The sequence below is a fragment of the Agelaius phoeniceus genome, chromosome 19 (assembly GCF_051311805.1).
Source record: "Agelaius phoeniceus isolate bAgePho1 chromosome 19, bAgePho1.hap1, whole genome shotgun sequence".
Taxonomy (NCBI): Eukaryota; Metazoa; Chordata; class Aves; order Passeriformes; family Icteridae; genus Agelaius; species Agelaius phoeniceus.
The window spans coordinates 6246788-6269519 of NC_135283.1; the positions used below are offsets into that span (position 1 = coordinate 6246788).

At 44.2% G+C, this 22732-nt stretch overlaps 2 long non-coding RNA genes across 13 annotated transcripts in view; one reads left to right on the forward strand and one right to left on the reverse strand.

Annotated features, from left to right (window-relative positions):
- The window catches only part of LOC129128212 (uncharacterized), a 29453-nt gene extending 8887 nt beyond the window's left edge, over positions 1–20566 (forward strand). For 2 of the 8 annotated variants that reach the window (XR_013184787.1, XR_013184789.1), the window contains exons 2-6: positions 2541–2653; positions 2861–2999; positions 9855–10302; positions 15014–15129; positions 15244–20566. This is a non-coding gene — a long non-coding RNA (uncharacterized LOC129128212). Of the gene's footprint in view, positions 1–2540; positions 3000–9854; positions 10303–15013; positions 15148–15243 lie in introns of all 8 variants that reach the window. The other 6 variants (XR_013184784.1, XR_013184788.1, XR_013184792.1 and 3 more) reach the window with 5 other exon arrangements.
- The window catches only part of LOC143695519 (uncharacterized), a 35112-nt gene that overhangs the window by 6137 nt on the left and 6243 nt on the right, over positions 1–22732 (reverse strand). Inside the window, exons 1-4 of one of the 5 annotated variants that reach the window (XR_013184794.1) lie at positions 14367–15027; positions 7948–8228; positions 5290–5515; positions 2489–4702 (exon numbers count right to left, since the gene is read on the reverse strand). This is a non-coding gene — a long non-coding RNA (uncharacterized LOC143695519). Of the gene's footprint in view, positions 1–2488; positions 4703–5289; positions 5516–6247; positions 6511–7947; positions 9858–14366; positions 15028–22732 lie in introns of those variants that run through there. The other 4 variants (XR_013184795.1, XR_013184797.1, XR_013184796.1 and 1 more) reach the window with 4 other exon arrangements.

The following is a 22732-nucleotide window of genomic DNA, read 5'->3' on the forward strand; positions in this document are numbered from 1 at the left end:
ACACCTGCACAATCAAACAGGAGCAACTCTGCTGGTCCTGCCCTGCAGCTTGTGCTCTAAACTATAACTAATGAGTGTAAAGGCCCTGACAAAAAAAGCTTCTACAGAATCCCTTTTCTAATTCCTTTGATTTTACTGGAATATGCACAGCAGTAAAATTCATATAGCCAATGGAAAGCCATGTCCTGGCATGACCCTGCCACAGAAAACAACAAAACAAAAGGACAGCAATTTGGGGTCATGTTTGGGGAGGATGATCCATGATTCAGCATGTCTGTGTACTAAATCTCCTCTAATTTGTCACGTAATGAAGGAGTGGGGCAAACACCTGCAGCTCTAGGCTGCTGCTTCATTATGAAAAGGTACGACCCAGGCAGTGATGAACATCTGAGGAATAAATGAGTTTCAATTAGGACAGTAGGTCAGAAAGAGCAAGATGATTCATATCCAGGATGTATTCCAACCCTCCACAATAACACTCAACAATTCTGTTCAGCTTTGCTCCTTCAAAGTGCCCGCACACACCCCATGGCACTGGCAGGTAACAGGCAGAGAGGCTTGGGTGTGTGCTGAGACCTGCTGATTCCTGGAATAATTGAACTAAGCTGGGAAAAAATGCCTTCCACAGCAACAGGAAGGAATGAGACAGCTCTCTCCTAGTCACAGCATACCACTGTGTGTTTAGAAATCAGGGGACGTAAAGATTCACATCCCAAAATTAATAAACAAGGTACCCAGAATTTTTAGGGTGCCATCTACATGAATTTTTCCCAGGAGTAAGGAACAGGTCATGACAGATGGGGTTTAGGAGTGTGTGGCTCCTAGGTTAGCGCCCTGACAATGCCTCTGCTCAGCTGTGCAAATCATATTTTACTTGCTTGACTGTGAGTTGCTGGGCAATGGGGTCTAATTTTCCATGCGTGCTGTTGGCACTGGGTTTTACCTTGACTTGCATCTGATAATGCAAGCTCTGTCAACATTGTTTTGCCTCTTGGAAAATAATAATTAAGAAGCCTGGATGATAGGCATGCGTTAGTACCCAAGAATGCATGGCCAGCTCCACTTTAACCTAGTCACCATAGTTTACTACTCTGCCACAAAATGTCTTTTCCAGGTTTACTTGAAGACTGGGATGTGAGAAAACTTTAGGCGTGCCAGACATTGGGTTGACTTTGATCTCTCTGAAAACAAATCCTTTAAAGTTTAGATCAAGGAATCTTTTAATGAAACAAAGAAATCGTGCCACTTATATCAGTTCCAGATATAAGTAAGTCTGCTAGAAATAAACAAAAGCAAGCCAGAAAGGAGACAGCCATGCTCTGCAATGTCAATCGAAAGTGACTGTCTGATGGATGATGATATGGCTGGCTGGGAAAAAAATCAGTCTAAAAGTCTTGCTGCGAGCCATCTGGCAAATCTTCCAAAGGATATTGCTGTACAATGGCACTGAATTCGTACCTGCTTTGCATCTCCTGCTATCAAGAAAGGCTATTTACTCCTTTAACGAAGTGAAGATTTTGAAATCTCTACTATGACTCTCATCTTAGGGATTCATTGTAACCCTCCCCACTGCTAGTTGTCTGTTCCCTCCCCCCACCAGTCTGCCATGGATGCAGAATCTTATCCCAGGATCCTTTAGAATGGAAAAGATCTGTAAGATCAAGTCGAGCTGTAACCCAGCACTGCCAAGCCCTCCACTAAACCATGTCCCCAAATGCCACACCTGCAAGTCTTTTAGATACCTCTAGGGGTGGTGACTCCACCACTGCCCTGGGCAGCCTGTTCCAATTCTTGGTGGCCCTTTAGGTGAAGAAATTTTTCCTAATATCATCACAGGATCATGGAATGGTTGAGGTTGGCTTACCCAGAGCAGGTTGCACAAAGTAAATGTTGCAGTATGTTTTTATTTTGCAGGTTTATTGTTTGATTTCTGCTTTGGTAGTCCTCTTGGGCTTTTTTCTCCCCTGGTTTTAGAGGGACACAGACCTGCGTTTGTTATTCAATTGAGTCAGGTGTCTTATCTGTTGTTACTTAGCTACTTCCCTGCCAAGTTTCAAACCCCTTCCCCCCCATATCCAGTTGTTAACCCCTCCTATCCCAAGCAGTTTTCCTTCCTTGTATTCCCTGCCTTGTGTTCCACCCCCAGTTCTCCTGATTAGCTGAATATTGTATCCTCCCTTGAGACCTGCTCCCCTTTATAAGCTGTGATTTGCCCCCAGTCCGTTGCCTGGGACCCCGGGACTCAGGGAGTTTACCATCAAATAAAGTAACCCAGTGCCCTCCAGGCCTGTGCTGTGGCCCCTTTTGTTCTGCGTTGTGCCTCCACTGGTAGCTGGGATTCTGCAGAGCCCAAGAGAGGGGGACTGTCGCCCCCACCAGTGTCACCATCCAGCCGGGACGTGGGACAGTAAAGATGATTTGTTAAAATATCTTTCCACAATAAAGATGCTCTTGGACATTTAGTGCATCACTAAGACACAGCGCACACCTGACTCCATCCAGGCAGTTCCAGCTCAGGATTCTGTTCCCTTGTTCCGCAGGGGAGGCAGAAGTTCACAGCACTGGAATTTGTAGCACATCCATCCTCTTGCTCCAGAATCATCATTACTTTGTGCTTGGAACTGAAGAGCCACATTTCGTACTTCTGAACAGTGTAAGGCTTATTTTCATAACTGAATCATTTGGACCCTATACCCCAGATGGCAACAGTAAACATCACCACTGGCCATTTCCTAATGAACATAAAGCGGTAACAGTTTAATGTCACTTCAAAAAACCCAAAAAGCTTGCCTTAAAAACAAAAATATCTCTAAAGGACAGGCTGTCTGTATTAATGATTTTTTTCCCCCTGCTTCTTCAGCTCCTCTCATGTGATGCATAATCAGCTGTAACTGAGTTCACAACCCTCCTGAGTTGTGATGAACCACAATGGCTTGAGACCATGGAACTGGGAGTACCTGCACATGGATAACCCCAACTGAGGAGCAGCTGGATATCTGGTGACCAGACACTTCTGGGTTTTAACATGGGCCAAATAAAAGCTATTTTCAGCCTAAATGATCTTTGATACTGAAACTAGAGTTAACCTGGATGGTGAGCAGAGGAGATCATCTGCTCTGAGAAATAAACCAAGGGAGAAGGAGGTGGGAGAAGAGTAGGAAGATAACAAAGGAGAGGGACTCTTTAGGGAGAGGACTAAATTTGGAAACATGCAGTGATGGAAAAAGGAACAGAAGAAAAACTGCTGTTGCATCTCCCTATCACTCCCTCTCAGGTCCCTGTCCCCGCTCAACTGCCAGCCACATTTGTCATTTGTAATTCTCAGCCTTCCCTTAATAGATGGGACTCAGAAGCAAAAACTGACTCAAAGCAGCTCGTCTCACTTTTGCTACTGCCAATTTTAGTAATTTTTTGTCAGTTTGGTTTGGTTGTTAATAAGGACTTGATTCTAATTTCACCATGTGCAGCAGTAACTTGTTAACAAGCTGCTCCAGGAGATCTTTGTAGGACAGTGGAAATCAGGGAGAGGGAATAATTACAGCATTTCCACCTATGGCTGCTTCAGGGCAGGTATAAATAGATCCATAAGTGTTTGTTCACTTAAAAGTTCAGCCCAACTGCTTTCTCAATTTCCAGCAGCAGAATTAATGGATAGGGGTTTTTCCTTAAAAAATGAGGGCAAAAATTATCTACTAAATATCACCCTCCCTTCCCACTAGACTGCAAGTAGTATTAAAAAAGTTACAGAATTTTTACCAAAACCAGATGTTGGGTGTATAAAAGTACAGGCAGTTTTTCAAAGCATTGTATTTGTTTGGAAAGGGAAGGACAATTAGATCCGAAAACTCAATTTAGCTTCAGAACAGAGGAACTTAATGGGGAAAAAAGGAAGGAAATTACATTTCATTCACTTGATGCATCCAAAAAGTTCTGGACTGGTGCATGCAAAGAGTAACTAACTCCCTTTGGAGCAACACCACAAGCTTTGAGAAAGCAGTTGCTAAAGTGTCTGAAAGCATCCTGTTTCTTGTCCTCTGCTCTCTGAAGAGCAGAAGGAGCACAACACAATGCCCAGGTGGGGTGGAACAGGGGTCCCCAGATTATGGGGACATTGATCTGTGAGCTGGGCAGTGGGACACTTGCATCCAGTTTGAGCATCCCAGAAATAACCTACCTGACTCAAAGAAGGATTGGAAACCTCTCCTCAGGGCTCAGCACACCTTGATGCAGGAAGAAGAAGAGCCCAGTGTGGGTGGCCTGGACCTCTCTCCGGGAGCAACACTCCCACAGCTTCATCTCCTTCTGGCTGGAACATAAAGCCCTGCCAACATCCATTTTTCCCTGCACCAAATCGTTTAAATAAACTTCCCTAGTGTGGACTCAAAGAAATGCAATAAACACTTGTGTGGCTCCTTGGGAGCTCAGCTAATGGACTGCCTGGAAGGACTTGCTAGGCAAATGTACTACCTCTGGCTTCCCATACTGAAACCTCACCTTGCACTCCGTAACAGCCCATCAGTGCAATACCCTGCTTCTGCCTATTGTTCAAGCTGCAGGTACCCCATTTAACCAAACAATAGCTAAAAAACAAAAGACGTTTTAAGTGACTTGTGGTGTCTGCTGAGCACCAGCTGCCCTTTTTGTGTTCTACTGTGTCTTCAATCCCGATGCTCCATGCTCAGGTCTCCTGGGTCCCATTCAGCTGCAAAAGCCCAAAGCTACAGTGAGAAGAACAGTCTAATCTGCTAGGGAAATAAAACAGTTGATGACTCATAAAAGCAAAAGGGACAGATATTTGAAAAGGAAAATAGTAGAACAGATTCAGATGTAATTGTGAGTCCTATCACAGGAGTGCATGAAGAAGTAGCGAGTTCTGCCACGTTCTTCCACTTGAGCCCTCAGCCAGCTTCAATGGAGCCAGGACTCAAACCTGTGGTTCCAGGTAGCCTTAATAAAGCCTGGATCTGAATTAAACTACTCTTCTGCATGCCTGGGGATATGGTGGCGTGTGGCAGCCTTGGCTGCTTCAGGCTGCCCTGGAGCATGTGAAGGAACATGTTCATGAGTGACAGACCAAAGCAGTGGGACAGACGTGTGTGCAGCCACAGGAGCTGGGGCTCTGCTGGTGTCACACAGCCTGAGGGAGAAGGAGCTGTTAGCAGGTTTCCCATGGGGAGCTGATGCCAAAATAAACTTTTTGAAGGCGGCAACAACAGCACAAGACCCTGGGCAGCACAGGGATGCATGTGTGGCTCTAGGAGAGGAGGATGGGAGGCTGAGCCCACTCACCTGAACACCCACCTTCCCCCCTGGAGGGGCAGCAGATGTTGTCAGTGGCTGCTCTTCAGGGGAAGAAGGACCCCAGACCGGCTCAGACACCTCTGTGATTCAGAGGGGTGGGGTATCCTCTCTGAGACAAATGGGACCCCCTCATAGCCCAGCTGTAGCACTTGGGGCTGTCTCCTCTGTGCTCCCTTCTCTCTCCCCAGTGCAGCATAATGAGGCCATTAGAAATCTGAAGAAGAGAGATTTCCTTTACTCAAGTATTCCTATTCAAAGCTACAGCTATTGACATATTTTTTCTATTCCTATGCTTGGCAGAAATTGATAGTATTTATTAAGCTGATCTTAGGCACCAGATCTGGATCCTGACTCTTGATACATAGGCAATCATCAGAGCCTGTTGTGTTTGCATGAATGTACTAATCCCGCCTCTGCTTCCTGAATGCATAAGGCAATGTATAGGACCACTCATCTCTGAGAGACTTGGAGATGGCTGCAGAGGGCAAGACACTGTTTTTAATATGGAGAACTCCAAGGCAAAGTATTTTGGTACCTCAGGATTATTAACATTTTTGAAAGTCTGAGAAGCCACTAACATTTATAAGACATTACAATCAAGATTCATTCTCCCAAATGGAGAAAGAACTCCTATTTTTCATATACACTCTAGATATTGATAATTTTCTCATTTTCTGATATGACAGGGCTTGGGGATTTCTTTCCCACTGAGACAAGATGACTGACAGATGGAGATAAGAATTTCTCATAAAGAGAAGCAATGCATTTTAACATAGCTGAGGCTGGAAGAAAGTAATAATTCTCCTAATACATAGGCACAGCCCTCCAGAATGGTTGATTATTTACTTCAAGAATCAGTCATCGCTGACCAGAATGCCAAGCATGTCTTCCCAAGCCAAGATGTGAGCTGAGATCAGTGCAAACAAACCCTCACCCCTCTGCCCACCTGCTGTGCTGCTGGTGGGTGGTGAAGGCTGGTCCTGGGTGGTGATGCTAGCCTGGGATACCCTGATCATGGTGGGTCAGACCAGCAGAGATTCACCAACACTGCTGTCATGGTGAGCCCAAGCCACTGTCACAGAGGTGGCACTTGGCACAGGCTTAGTTCAGTTCTAGGGTGATTCTCAGCAAGCACTGGGGTGCTTGGAGAGCCCAGACAACCTGGGGCAGGCGTTAGAGTTGCCACTGCAGAACCCATCTAGAATCTGCCTTTAAAAAAAAGACAATAAAAACCACCAAAACTTCCTCAAAGCAACAACAATAATACAAAGAAAAATCAAAACAAACAAACAAACAAACAAAACTCCCACCAAACCCCCCCAAAAGAAAGCCAGAGGGACTGCCTCCAACTCTTGGGCCAGGATCAAGCCTTGGAGCAGCAGGAGAGCAGGAGTGCCTGTTCTCAGTGTCAGCACCACTTCTCTCCCCCTAGAGCAGCTGAGCAGCTTTGCTTCCTGCAGGGATCCTCTGGAACTGTCTGGTTTTTGCCATGCTAGACCACATCTTACAGCGTTGTAGCGGTTGTACTGGTACACACAAGCCAAAATTTACACCCCTTTACCTGCTTTCCTCCCAGCCTCCTCTTTCAGCTGTTCTCCCCTCTCACTATCTGCATATTCTGTCCTTCACTACTGTTCCTAACAGCTTCTATCTATGCCAAGTCCCATCCTACTCAGCTCTCATTAAACCTCCAACCTTGGGCAGAGCTTTTCTGTGTTGGTCTCCCAGACAGCTTTTGTCTCTTTGACTTCTAGGTTCTTTTTGTTTGTGCTTTTCTCTCTGGATCTGGGAATTATTCTGCTTCAGTTGATGCATGGATCCAGGCCCTGATATTTTGTTGAACTCTGTGGGATCTCTTCTGTTTGGTCGGTGCAGAGCTGGGTACAACTGCTTCCAGCATCAGCAGCACCCGCAGTGTTGCAAAGGCCTTGAGAGGCTGATGTGTATTTCAAGCAGTAAGAAGCTTATCCTGTGCTAGACATTGGCTTGAGAGAGACATTGTCCCTGGAAGATACCAGCTCCAGAGAGACATTTTCCATGGCATCCCTGCCCAGGAATAGATCCTGACTTCATCTAACAGAGGAACTGATGGCACAGGACTGTGCTGCTCACTGGAGGATGGCACAGCCAGAGCGAGTGGCATTGGGTCGCCACTGCATGTTTTGTTCTTCTGATGCCTCGGATCAGTATCTCAATAAAAAGCTTCGGATCTGAGCAGCCCCTGCCAGTAGCAAGTGCTCCCCCTGCAGCACGACAGGTCTTGAAATATATGTGCCAGGTGGATCTTTTATTTGGAAAACAAATGGTATTGACTATCTATAAACCTCAGCTTAGAGCGAGGCAAAACTAGCAGGAAAAATGCCAACATCAGTGAGTGAAGGTGCTTAATGAGGAGTAGGGCAGCCCTGAATTATAGGGCAGCAGTGAGCAAGTGACTTAGCCTTTTCTTTTTTGCCTCCTACTGATTTAGTCTGGAAACATTTCAGCAGGCACTTTGTCCCGTTATATGGTGATTAAAGCCTGGACTCAATAACTGAGATCTGCTGTCTGCCATCACAGCAATACAAATAACAATAAAAGAAACAAAATAGAGGTGAGTCAGGCTGATTTTCAGTCTGAAAAACATCAGTTGTCTTTATTACTCACCAGCTCTCGTCCAGGGTAGTCTGCTGGCCACCATTGAGGCTGCAGTTGTGGGAGGGCTGTATTTTGCTCAGGTCCTTCTAAAAAAGGTTCTCCCTGGGGTTTTGGAGAGTTGGTGGTTGCATATCCACATCAACACGACCATGAGTATAAGCAGCCTTTTTGCAGAGCAAAAGCCTTTTAGCAGCTGAGCCCAGTGGAGACAGAAGGCTGAAGAAACAACACAGCATGGAGAGGCCACAGCCCATGGTAGGACAGACAATCCTTGAGGACCAGGTCTTCATCTGGGAGGGAAAAAACAGAGGAGGGAGGCTGGAGGGGGGCCACCCTGGCCCTGAGGCTGGCTGAGGTCACCCATAGGCTCTTGAGCCGTGGCTTTGTCATGCCCTGCAGAGCATAATCACAACAGCTCTGATGCATCCAAAACACAGACAAGCGGCCAATTCCAGCTGGAAGTTGATTCCTGCTATTGAGATTTGTATTTATTAATTTGTAGCCCACTTGCTTTCTTTTGGCACCATTTTTCTCTGCAAGTGAAAAATTTCCCCTGAATCACTGCATGTTATTTCCACTTGTCAAGATAAAGGTTAATGAAATACCAGTAACTGCATCACAAATCCAGCTCCACATCTATCCAGGATTTTATATGGCAAGTTGTACTGCACAGTCTGTTCTTAGAAAAGGCTGTGATTAAAAAAACTAAAATTGTCAGAGGTCAAGAAATTCATAGTTAGAGCAGCATAGCCTCTGCCCTTCACTCCTCACATCTCGCCTGAAGGACAAGGAATAAAAAACCTCCTGGAACTGGTACAAGCAAATGTGGGATGAGATTTCCTCAAAAACACACAACATTCTGCAGGACTGTGGTATTTAAACAGCATTTTTGTTTGCAAATGTTGCCTGCATCTGGATAGTGGTTACTTGGACATTTATACACTATGTAAATAATATATAAATACATAAATACCATAGAATCATAGAATATCTTGAGTTGGAAAAGACCATCGAGTCCTATAAATATATACAAAATTTAGAAGCAACATGATGCTATAATTGACATATATCTGTCTTCAAAGAGATTTGCATCAGAGTCAGAAGAATTTGACATACTTGCTGCAAAGAGGTTTTCATGCTTCAAACATGAAACCACCTGGACTGGCTGAAGGACACTGTGCCCATGGACTGGGGAGCAGAGACCAATTTTAATGCTGCAAACAACTTTTCAAGATCCACTGGCACAGCCTCACTCCCCCAGTTAAACACTTGAAAACACAGAAGATGCCCCTGTCCGGCAGCCGTTGGAGCATGTGAGGTTTCAGGAAGGAAGGGAGGAGCTGCTTTGTTTTCTTCCTAGGGAAGGCCAGCAATGGGATGAGTGTCAGGAACTGCCATTTGGGGTGAGTCAGGAGATTGGCATGGGGTGGTTTGCATTAATACCAGCTTGAACACATGCCAGAGAGGATTTCCAAAATTCACAGCCAGTTATTTCTTGTCACAAGAGTTAAGAGATCCTATAGCCTGTTCTTCCACTCTGAGGCATGCGATCAAAAGCCTGAGGAAATTATTCTGAGAAGGTTTGTTTGTTCTGTAAATATGTATTTAAAATCTTGAATACAGATTACTAAGCTTGAAGAAAATAAAAGCCAAAAAAAAATTCTAACAGAGCAAACCCTCTCATGGAGTATCTTATCCCTTCTTGGAGGTGGATTAAAAAGTATTGTTATGAAATCACAGTGCAGATTTTATTATGGGCTAAATCAAAATGCTTTGGAGTTTTTGGAATTCAGAACTGAAGTTCAGTGTTTCAGCTCTATGATCCATATAAAAGACGAATGAATGTACTTTTCCTTCCTTTTGATATGCAAAGATTCAGATGAAATGCTTACTCTCCAATTTGTTTTTTTCAGTAGAAATTGACTAGAGATCCTATCAACATGAAATACCCTGTGAAACCCGAGAAGCTCCTGAAATGATGGATGACATCAAGAGCCAAAAGAAAAAAAAGTCTGCAGAAAGAGATCCTTAATCACTTTGTGAAGCCTGTTGATCTGTTGCCAACTTCTTAACTGAAAGCTTGTGTTGTCATATATCTAACTTTAAAGTTTAATGAACCAGTTGGAGAAAGAAAATCTCGGTTAAAAAATTCAGTCCTGTCCCTTCAGCTGCAGTGTGAACAATAGCACACTTTGTTGGATGCTCTCAGCAAGTCCCTCATTAAAACAGTAGCACCAAATGAGATCTTATTTTCCTAATATTTGTAGACTACAATGCAAGAAGGAAAATATTTGAGATTTTCTGTATTCCTGAAGAATAAGTTAAAAAAACAACAACAACAAAACAGTGAAAGCTTCTCCCCAGGTTATATGCTACACCTCTTTCATTTACAAGTATTTTACTACTGAAATTGAATATCAATGTTATTTAAATTTTTTAAAAATTGCCCACTAGATGGCTGTAATTGTTATGGCCATGCTTAATTTTTGGTATCAAATTCCCATATTTAAAAAAATCCGTTCTTCCTTTGTGCTGATCTTCAGCACATGCTCTCAATCTCCAAGACTGCCTTTGTAAAAATAGGATCCTCACCTTGGAAATTTCAGCTGTTTATAGGAAATTTAGTTGTTCAAAATGGCCACTGCAATGGGCTTGTATAACATGTAAGGCACAGAAATCCACTGCCACTTTGAAGGATAAAGTGGGAATTCATTTTTCATTATTGAAAGAAATACTTTTTTTCTGCTATTATAAGGAATGATCAAAGACTCAGAGTGCTTTGGAAAGAGTTTCCAATAGTGTGGCATTTAATGCGAGCAGCTTGTGATTACTGTTGGAGCACAAAAACGTTGTAAATCTGATGAAGGAGAGCCCAGAAGACAGGATTGAGTATCTCCTCTGTCCTAGATTCAGCAGAGGAGCTGATGTGAAAAAGAAGCGGGATCTGCTGGAAGGAAAGCTCAAGTGATGTATCACAGGAAATAAAATTTCCCTGCTGTTGGCATGGGCTGTAGTCCAGGACCAGCAGTGCGTCTGGGTAGAGGATTTGCAAAGAGTTTGCTGGCTGTGGTTCTTCTTGCAGTTTTCCTGAAGATCCACCCAAAGGGACTAGCCTCAGGTGCAGAGGGAGACTTCCCCCATTCAGCCAGTGAGCAGGGCACTGATGCTTCCTCTGAACAGAAATGCCTGAATATAAACATCTACATATCTTTGGCAGCTCTTGATTGCAACATATGAAAAGGGAACTGCCTGTCTCCAAGTTTTAAGCAGCATGCAAAGACATTTGTAGGAATTCTCCGCGAAGCATGAGCTAGTACAGAATCACCGAGGCATTGCTGCAGACCCTTGGGCATGGTGCATGGTCCTGCCAGCAGCACATAAATCTGCCTTTAATGGGAATTAATTCATTTCCGTTGAGGAGTTTGCCCACCAGTTTAGCACTGCACCAAAGGGGTCATAAGGGGCCATCAGGTTTCATAAGACTTAAGTGCAACTTCATTAAGTGTCTTTGAAAGACGGTTTGTACATCAGGAGTAAGAACAGTTCAGCCAGGGCAGTGCCTGTGGCTCACCTAAAAAAAACCCCTCAGCACAGCACTGAGCTCTGTGTATCAGGGGAGGGGAGAGGAGGGGAGGGGAGGGGAGGGGAGGGGAGGGGAGGGAGCACGTCTGGCAAAGGAAGTGCTGTAATAAGATTTGTTTTAGAGAAATTCAGGATTGCTGTAGTGCACTGGTTTAATACCAGTCAAGTAGATAATTTCAGTAATTGCTCACTCTTCCAAAAATGCCATGCTGAGGTGCTCAGAGGGCCCAGCTGCAGTCAGACCAGAGCATCCCCCTACTCTATCTGGATTTCTTCCTAATTCAGTAGAACTGAGGGCTCTTTTTGTGTAGGCACAAGTAGATTCATGCCAGCACGTGAGTCCCATGCGCTGTGGGTTTGTCAGCCAGAGGTTGGGCACAGTCCTAACCCCTCCGGATCAGTTCCAGGCATTGTCCCAGACCTACCTTGACTCAGCTGTCTTATCATGGTGGGTGTGGGGTCTGGTTTGCCTTCAATCTTTTCCTGGCGCATGCAAATCCAGGTTACCTGGACATATAAATCAAGTTCATTGTCATGCTAGCTGAACACCTTATAAAGGTACGTTACTCAAGAAAGAATAATGAGATTTCAAATTCCCCTAAGTTGTAAATAAGGACAAAGCGCTCAAGCAAAATATCCCTCATTCTAAATGGGTCTTTACTTCTAAGTCTTCTGCATCCACAAAACAGGGTTAAGTCAACACTGAGACAAAGAGATGAAAAAAGTTAAGTACTCCTCAGGAAGATGAATCTCTGTTTTACCCTCTCGTCTTATTCCCTTCAAAGACATTCATATCATCATCCTGTGAAACAATCTGAATAAGTCCCTGGAACGCAAGACATTTGTTTGAGATTCTCTGACTTGCTGATTTTTCTGTCTTTCTCTGTCTACAGTGAATCTTGCTGAACAGGTTGAACCAAAATGATCTTCTTGCAAACATTCTGCAAATAGATCAATGCCTTATTCTGTATCAAACATCCTACCTAGAGCCCATTTAATAAATGGGATGTCTTTGCTATGAAATTACAAACCAGAACTTCATGTGGCATCATACCCATATAGATTTGAAATAATTTCACTCTCAGCAGAGTTTTCAGCTTTGCAATAAGAGCAGTATAAATAGCCACAGTCTCTGAGCATTGCAAAGAACAGGGATTAAAGTCAGCAGCCACACTGCAGTCTTTGGCCTTTGAAGACTGTCTGGAGCAGACTACAGAAGGTGCAGGGTACCTGGGGCCCCCATTCAACTGTAATGGGGTTGTGGATGCCTTGTATTTCTTGATAATCTCTCTGGAGGGATATGAACAAGAAACAGATGTGTAGAAACCTGCAAGACACTTTTGAATAACAGAAGCTTTCTTGCAGAGAGGACAAGGCTGGTTCAAGACCACAGCTTCTGCTCCTGCATGGAGCAAAGTTCCCTCCTTGCTCCATGTTGTCCCAGTGGAGCATAGCTTGCCACCAGCTCACCTGCTCAAAGGAAACTTCACACCACAGGGTTTGCTGGGTAAACAACGATTCACCCCTGAGATATCAGCACTGGAGAGAAATAGAGGAAGAGATGCAATGAGGGCTCCTCACCTCATGTGGCTCACCTCAAAAAGGTGTTTGTGTATTTGGTGTTTTTAAAGCTGACAGAGAGAGCAGGCTAAATTATGTACAAAGAAGAAATTCTTCCCAGTGAGGCTTGTGATGTCCTGGCATGGATTGCCCAGAGAAGCTGTGGCTGCCCCATCCCTGGAAGTATCCCAGGATACTTGGATACTTGGATGGGGCTTGGATGGGGCTTGGATGGGGCTTGGAGCAACCTGATCTGATGGAAGGTGTCCGTACCCATGGCAGGGGGTTGGAACTGGATGAGTGTTAAGGTCCCTCCCTGCCCAAGCCATTTTAATGAGTCTGTTTGGAAGAGTGACACATGTAAGATGCTGAAATAAATTCAGGTACCCCAGAGAGTCATCTGAATTGTGCTAGAGATATACAGCTCAGTCAGAGCCAGAGGAAACCATGAAGGCTGAGAGCGACCCTGTTGTGTCAGATGGCTGCTCACTTTCTCAGGCTGAGTTGTGCTCACTCCAGAGCCAGAACTCCCACGGCCAGGAGAAGGCTCTGAACAACATACCTGGCATCAGATGGGCCGTGGGGTGGGTCACGCTCTTTCTGGGAAGGGACTGTCACCTTCATTGGTCTTATCTGGTAATTGCTCTGAAAAGAAGCATTTTGTGAGCCTGAACAAAAACACTGGGGAGCGCTCAGCAGCGAATTCTTTCACATGCTGCCTTTTTGTTTTGTATGATTTCCAACGTTTCTGGCAAAAAACATTTCCTCTGACTGTTTTCCTTCTAGAAACAGCCTTCTTCCAGACAGGGTTTCTCTGCCACTATTTAGCTGGGTAGACACAGGGCTATTTAAAACACAGAGCTGGAACATTAGCAAAGCACTTGTCTCATTCCAGGACAAGCAGGGAAGGGGAGGGTGCACATCGCTGAGTGCAACCTTGTTCGTCCCTGGGAGGTTTGTGCCTGCATCATGCCGATTGTGTTGAATTTAAGGTTTCTGGGGATGAAGTCTGTGGCAAAATCTGATGAGATTTTTTAGAAGCTACTAGTTCACAGCCTTGAGTATGATTTTTGGCTGCCAGGTCTCACATACATTGCGGTCAGATGTTTAATTATTTACCAGCAGCAACCATCAAATCTGACATTTTGATAATGTGAGGGTAATTGGGTAATTTTTTTTTCTTTCCCTCCCACCAGCTCCAACCCCCTATTCTGCTGGGAGATGCAGAGTCATAGCTCTGCTGGCTTGGCTTCCCGCCATCTCACTGCTCCTTTAAAACCCCATACCTCCCATTGAAGGAACTCAGTGTCCTGTTCACCAGGAGGACGTCAATGTTTCTATGGAAACTCTTCCCAAAGATTCTTGCTCCGCGCTGCCACTGCTGCGTATTGTATGACTGGCTTTGTACACTGCAGTTCATTATCCAGGCTGTGACGAAAAGGGAGCAGCTTTCTGCCCAACAGGAAAAAGCATTAAAGGAAAAAAAAAGACCCAAAACACTAACCCCCCCTGCTCCACCACCTTAATATTAATCAAATAAGCCACTAAAACCAAAGGTGCTTAAATCGTTTGGCATTTGAGTTATGATTAGAATCTGCTTGCCTATGTTCCTTGCAGTGAAAAATACCCTTTCCTGAATAATTAACTTAGCTGAAGAAGCTTATAAATTCTTTGCAAGGTCCTTTTTCCTTCCGAGTAGAAGGAGTGAGAAGAAAATTTTCCACCCCTCACAATTGCAATCCTGATGATGGATGAGTGTCACATAGGTAGCAAATGTGCCTGAGCAGGAACCCTCTGCATGAACCGTATGGAGAACAGGGGAGGCTCAAACTCAGGCTCAGATTTTGCATTTGAATTAATATTTGCAAAGGGGATGCAGAATTAACAGGCTGAAGGAAAATTCACATTAATTTCTCATTTGCCTCAATAACAGGAAATATCTGGGACCAGCAGAGAACATGATGACAAGGGACATGTTTATGGACATGTCCCTTACTAATGATGTCCAAAGGTGGCCCAATTACTCACCCCTCTGCAGATGAGCGCCAGGTATTACACACTTGACAGGTAAAATGGTATAGATTTTGTTCCCACCTCTATCACAGATTTGCTGTTATTTTGTATTCAGACATCACTGTTAACTTTGAAAATCTGAATTTCTAGGTGGTGCACTGAAGAACCTTGGAATCTGATTTTCTTGACTTCCACTGGATCACTGATGGGCTCTCGGCACCTCAAGCAATCAGATTTCTGGTGTCCCAAAGCATGTACCTCAAACCCAAGGTACTCAACTTGTGACACTTGGAGAAAGATAACTCCTTAACCCGGCAGAACTTTGAGATCTGAAGAAAAACATTACTCATCTGCTATGCTGGGAACCAGCACTGAGTAAAAACCTGAGTAAAGATGAGGATGAGAGGAGACAAGTATTTTATTTTTAAACCTTATGAATTCCTGAGTAGTTCTGCTTTCCTAGAGAGGAAGGCAGGGTTGGGAAGATCAGATTTTCAAACTCTACTCCCTCCCTGATAGCACACTAAAGACTTGTATTACCTTTAATTGATGTTTCTGAGTGCATCCTCATTGATTTACTCCAGCCGTGCTCTTTATGCAGGGAACATTCTATTCTCAGAGCATAATCTAGACCCATACGAATAATATAGATGTTTCCTGATAACATAATTTAGAAAGAGGAGATGTAATTGCTGCCTGTGCTGAATGCACAGCATCTTTCTGCTTGCCAGAGCACTGCAAACTCATGATCCCTTTTGGAATCCATACAGGGAGAAAAGTCCCAAATCCTTCAATGTGGTTCTCATTTTGTCATTTCCATCTTATTAAATATGCTCTTCCTTGTGCCTTTGATTTTAACTTCCTAAGGATAGCTCATGCTGAAATTATTTAGAAGGCTCTCAGAGGCTTTTAGATTAAATTCAGGGATCATTCCTGCAGAAATGTGTCTGTTTGTGGGACACAGGACAGCAGCAACTTGGGTATCTGTGCGGAAAAATGGGGAAGGGACCCAGCAAGTTCCTCCTCAGGTAACTTGTTCTTTTAAGAAGTGCAACAAAGCAGGTTCTTGCTAAGGACTTCCCTTAAATACTTGAAGAGGAGGTTGGAACTCATCTAACCTGCTCCAAAACCATTTGGCTTGGCTGTGCATAGTCCAATTGCTGTGATTTAAAATGAGTGGTTGCAGTGCTTTTGTCTTCTGAATCATCCCACAAGCACCGTGCTTTACTGTCTTCTCTCTGATGGAAGAATATCCAGGGTGGGACATTACAATTCAAATTTTCATCTCTAGGGTCAAATCTGTCTCAGTTCTGTAACACCTGGAAAGCACTGCCATGCAGAGGGGTTTGATGTGAAATAAGCGCAGGTCCCTCCACAGCACAGTCAATCGAGATCCACAGCACAGAAAAATCATCACTCTAATTGCTCTCTGTATCAGCTGCCTCAGGAAAATATAAAATAAAATCATAAATAAATAAAAATCAATGACTGAATTGGCCCTAGAGACTGAGTTACTCTCCTCTGTTTTAGAGAGTGGTCCCTCCTGAGCAGTTTTCCACATAGCAAAGCCACCGCATAATGGAACAATTCAGTTCCACTGACAGCCCTGGCTAAAATAGCCCTAGAGCAAGATAGGGAAGGTGTAGGTAACTGCTAAGATGCTTGGGAGGGCTGACAGTGAGAACCATGCCAACACTAAGAGTTTTTCAAATTACTTCAGCAAGACCAGACTTAGCTTGCAAGCCTGGTGTGATTGTGTCAGAGAGAAGCCGTTTTGTACTTTGGATTCATGCTAATTGGATATCAGCTTCTCCCTGTGTTCTGCAGCAGCAGCTTCCCTGGTGATCATCCATTAATGGTCAGGTACAGGTTGGCTCTGGAATCCATTGTCAGAGGAGAGGGCTCAATTCTCCAGCTTGTTTCTTTCCTGGGATCTGACAGAGCCTGAATTTAATTTGCCCTGCGATCCTGGCTAAAGTCCCTCTACACATAAAAATCATGTAGTGCTTTAAACTCTTTAAGTATGGCCCTCAATAGGTCTTAATAACAAGAAATACCCATTACACCTATTTCTCGTTATCTGATTGGACATGAAGGGAGCAGGAGTTGAGTTCAGCAACCACTGGGATTAAGAACAAGGAGAACCACCTTTATGGAAAATAACAGCTCAAACACGTTGTGAGCAAGCAGAAAACACAATCAAAGAGGGACCAGTTGATAAAAAAGATGGTAAATATCACTGGTATTTAGCATTAATCTTTTTGTCTTTGTCTTGCTATGCATCCTCCCAAATCTCATATCTGGTGAAAATGGACAACCCAAAGGGTTTGGCTTATAATCAGTTCAGGTTAATTCTGCAGAATGAACATGGGTGAGACTAAACTATATAGCTCATGACATAACAACATTATTCACGATAAGAAGCCAAACAGAAGTTCAATTTGTTCCAAAAAGCACCATTTCTAAGGCAGAAGAGCAGCCAAATCAATGACTGAGAGGAACTAGAGGTGAAAATTGAGAAAAAGAGATATAAATACATTTACTTTTAAACATTTTAATTTCAAGTGACAGAAAAACCATTCAATGTGTGTCCTGGGGTTTCTTTAAACAGGGAAAGAAGATTAAAATACTAATCCCTGCTGATTTCCCTGTGCAGCAGCAAAAATGAGCATGGCTCAAAAGACTGACCTGTGATCAAAGATTAACAGCAGCAAAATTTGTATAGCTTGGCTAAGCAGCAACCATGAGTGACACACTGGCAGAGTGCAAAACCAGAGAAAATGGAGTATTACTTGGAAAGACAACAGTATCAGTGGATGAAAACTAAAGAAAGATCAGGCAGAATGGTAGTCTCTATTTTAAGGAATGAAAGCCAGAACACTCCAAGTATACAAGGACGAGGATGAACTAGACACTGGTGTGAGGATCTTTGGATGCGACCAGTGACTTTAAGCACTTCTATTCCTGAGTTTCCAAAGAAAATCACCTTTAGAAATGGGACAGCTCATACTATAAATCATTTCTTCTTAAGCTCAGCACCCAGCAGCCACCAATCAGTTCTTAAAATCTTGAGTGAAAAATAAACCACAAGGAACAATCTTGTTCTCTGAGGGAATGGACAAGCTAATCTAATATATCTTTGTCATCTGTGGTTTCCATGACAGTTGCATAATCAGACATTTATGTAAGTAGAGGTTTCCTCCTTAAATAGCAGCCTATGATCTCATCTGCACCTACGGTATAACCCATTTGAATGGAAACGATGTGCCAGTCATGTGTACAACTAATTTTTTAATGCTTCTCTCTTATTTTTGTTTCTTTATTGTGGAACATAAGCCTGCAGAGTACTGCTCACACATGACTAACTCTTCTTGTTGTGGTCTTCTCGTGGTTTAGAAATAACTACAGTCCCCAGGTCCAATTAATGGCTGGGCTCACACTTGCTCAGCAATTCAATGTGGAAAGTGATGGTGTATTGACAAATCCCAGTGCAGTACCTAAGCCTTGTGATGGTGTATCCACAAACCCCAGCGCAGCCTCCTAGAAACACAGAAGGGTTTGGATTGGAAGGGACCTTGAAAACCATCCAGTTCCAAACCCAGAGGTAGGAACACCTTCCACCAGACCAGGTTCCTCAGAGCCACATTCAACCTGGCTTGGAACATTTCCGGGGATGGGACAGCCACACCTCCTCTGGGCAACCTGTGCCAAGGCCCCACCACCCTCACAGGGAAAAATTTCTTTCTGATATCTAAACTAAACCTTCCCTGTGTCAGTTAGAAGTCATTCTCCCTTGTTCTGCCACTCCAGGCCCTTGTCCATAGTCCCTCTCCAGGTCTCTGACACTGGAAGGGGTTCTAAGGTCTCCCCAGAGCCTTCGCTTTTCCACTCTGAACACCGCCAGCTCTCCCAGCCTGGCCCCAGAGGAGAGGGGCTCCAGACCTGATCATATCTGTGGCCTCCTTTGGATCTGCTTCAGCAGGTCCACAACCTCCTTATGGTGGGGACCCCAGGGACAAAGTATTTTGGGTGGGTGATTCAACAGAGTCACCTTCCTTGACCTGCTGGTGAAGCTTCTTGTGATGCACCCAGGACGTGGTTGGCTTTTGGGGCTGCCAGTGCACATTTAGGGTCATGTCCAGCAGCCCAAGTCCTTCTCACAGCTGCTCTCACAGCAGCTCTCTTCAAGCTGCTCAAACCTAGAGGTTATGGGATGCCCTCAGACCCTGTTGCAGATTTTCCAGGAAGCTGGGATTTCCAAGCCATATTTTTCCCCAAAGGGCTGGGGTGAGGACCACAGGAGAACTCCAGGGATTTGTCTTGGACAATCTGGGGTTTATCAGGGTTGGAGGAAAGCTCCCAGGACCACTCTACTCCTGCTGCAGAGACTGCCTGGGGACTCCTCTGAACTCATGCAGAGTATCCTAAAGCAATGCAAAAAATGCAGATCTCTTCTTATATGCCATGTTAATTGAAATTAAGAAAAGCAGACCCAGTCCATGAAATCTCACTCCTACTCCCATCTAAGTTCATGTAACAGGAGTGAAGGCAAGCAAAAGTAACTGCACTTAAATCTGCATGCAGAAATTCTCAGAAACATCTAAAAAAAAAAAAAATCAGCTACCTAGAAGGAGTGACTTTTATCTAAAGGCTGCAGACATCAGCAGGCTAGGGAGCTGATTCCAGTAGGCAAATAGTTCTTAATATGGATGTCCAGGGGTATCAGAAACTCTTCAAAATCTGTCCAGAAGCTGAGAAGTGAGTTGATCCTGAAATGTAAGTGGTTCCATTTAGACCATCTTCTTAGTGCTTTTTTGCATCACTCTGCATCAGCCACTGTGCACAAAAATATGCCCCGAAGAAGAGGAGAACAGGCAAGAACAGAAACCTAATCCAATCTGCCAGCCTTCGCAGCACCAAATTTGTGGGACTCTTTCCAGCCTTTGGATGTTGTAGCACCTTCTCTCAAAGATATCACTATTAAAACAACAAGTATCTTGTGCACTATTGTTTCCAACATCAAACAATCAGCAAAAATATCTCCTCTTGCTCTTCAGCCTGATCTCGCTTCTCCCACTGAAGCTGATTTAATGACAAAGATAGAGAGAAATAGAGTGGATTGGGGTTTACGAGTGATTGTCAATTGGATTTTGTGAGCCCAGTGGTATCTCGGAGTAGGTTACAATTTTCCCTGAACCCCCTGCAGCTCCTATTAGCCTCAATAATTGCTCCTAATTTTGGCTAGGATGTTTGCTCAGATTTTTGAAAGAGGGGGGTGTCTTTCCCTGGTGCAGAGAGACTCCTGCCTCCATACAGCAAACATGGGCTTGGTAATCGTTTAATTACAGCAAGAATTCCTGCCCTGTCCAACCAGGCTCTGACACACGTTACGTAACTGGATTGTTAATGCTTTTTATATGTTGGTGGAACTGAAATTAAATGAGGAAATTATTCTCCTGATGCTCAACTCTAATCCCCATCTGTCTGTGTTTTTACTTTTCTGCACTTGCAAAGCTCCCTGATCAAAAGGTCTTGAATAGATTCCAGATTTCCAATTTAGTTCGCTTATGTAACCCAAAATATTATGGCAGTCTTTCCTTGGGGGCGATTAAGCATATATTTTCAGATCCTCCAATTCTCTCTGTTCCAAACGTGCTAAAAGTGGCATAAAGCTTTAGCTCATTCCATACCATTAGCACCACAAACATTTCTTTTAAGACTTTTTTAGGAAGATAGGAATAGCCAAGAGCTTTACAGGGAAGGAATATATTCTGAAAAAAAAAAAAAGGGAGGGGACTTGTTCAATGTCCACTATGCCTGAGTGAAAGCAAGCAGAGAGTCTGTACTGAGAGAGCTTTGCAGGGCATATAGAGGGAGACTAGACAGGTGAGGAGGGAGCTACATCTTCAGCCAGGGTAGATTCCTGATTCCAAAAAAACTCAAGAGCTCTCTGGATCCAGACTTTTTCTTTGTCCCATCCAAAGGATAAGCTTCAGGTGGACAACTGAGAATAGATCTGATCCTTCCTCTGGTACTTTGATCATTCCCATCTGAAAACTGACACCAATTTTTTTATCCATTTGCTTTTCTTTCCCAGTCCCTCCCCTGGTGCTGGAGCTACATGATCAGCAGCTGGTTTTATTAGTGGAAACGAGGAGGCTTCTTATGTTGGAAAATGAAACTTTTACCCAAATCACCAGCAAATGAACAAAAAGTGCTGCTGTAACAGTTGTGTTTCATTGCCTCTTTGGTTTCTGAGTGCAGAATGGGAGGCAGCACCCCCAGTGCTCACCTGGATCCTGATCACTGTGATGCTGTCACACCAGAGAGAGCAGTGGAGAGAGCACTTGGGACCATTGGTGTTTGGCTCACTGTTCCTAAAGAGATTTTTTTTGTTTTGAATACAGAAAATTGAATAAAGAAAAAGTCTTTATTTACCCACAGCTGATGTGTGTCTGCTCACATGGAGCAGGCAGCAACACACAGGATGGGGCCACCCCTTCTGGCCACTGGTCCTGTGTTTGTGGCAGCTACGGGATAAAGCCTCTATTCTGGCCTTATTATCAAGCAGTGCAAGATAGCCCGGGAGCCCAGTCCTCAGGGAGACAGGGTGCCTGAAAGCTAGGCTAGCTCGAGGCGGAGCCACAGGCTAACCCCCTTAGAAAGCTTGGTGATTATCAGCTCTTTAGTGATTTCAAGCTCTCTTAGGATCTCAGCTCTTGCTTGCTAGTTAGGGTGCCCTTGGCTGAGGCTGCAGCAGACTCGAGAGAGGAGAATGAGAGGCCCTGGCGGTTCTGGAGCGATGGTTTTATTGGGGGAGCCTGTAAAGGGTCCCAGCGACAGCTCTTCCTCTCTCGAATGGGCTAAAGTAGGCCTCTTTTATAGAGTTAGGGGGATCCAAACTTGACCAATAGTAAGGGTTAGGTAACATAGCCTATAGGATTATAGAGATAAGCTTTGGGGCGGGGCTCAGAGAGACAGGAACTTAGCTTGCTGTCTGAGCACATCGCAATGCAGCTCTGGGCCTAAAATCTAAATGACACTTTTTCCAAATTTGGATTAGGGAAGCTGTGATTTAAGACAATTGCTGAGTCCCAGAAAATACTATGTTCTGGCTCAGCCAAGGCCTGGAGCCTTTCTGCTTTCCAGGATAATTTGATTTGAGAGTCCAAAGGGTGTCAATCTCCCAGGTTTCAGAGAAACTCAGCACATAAACCAAACAGGTGATCCTGGTGGAAACCCTGCTGATCTCAACCTGACTGGTTTTCTTAAATTCAGTGGCAGATCATCTCTGCTCAATATTTTGACTAAGTGCCAAACCCTACCCTGAATATCTCCAGGCTGAGCTTTTCCTTCAATAGGGTCCAGTTTTAAATAGACCAACACACTTGAAGCCTTAGAGCAGAAAGGGTGTTGGAGAGCCCCCATCAGAGCCAGCCCATCCAGGAAAGGCCTTGGATGTACTCAGCAAAGTGCCTTCTGTCAAATCACAAGAGCCATTTATTATCTGAATTTCAGCAACACCCACAGGCTTCAGGCAGGGACCTGCACTGTGCCTGTATAGCAACATCCAAATATAGAGCAAGACAACAGCACAGCCACAAAGCTTCACTCATTCCAGAGCATCACCCCTCTCCCT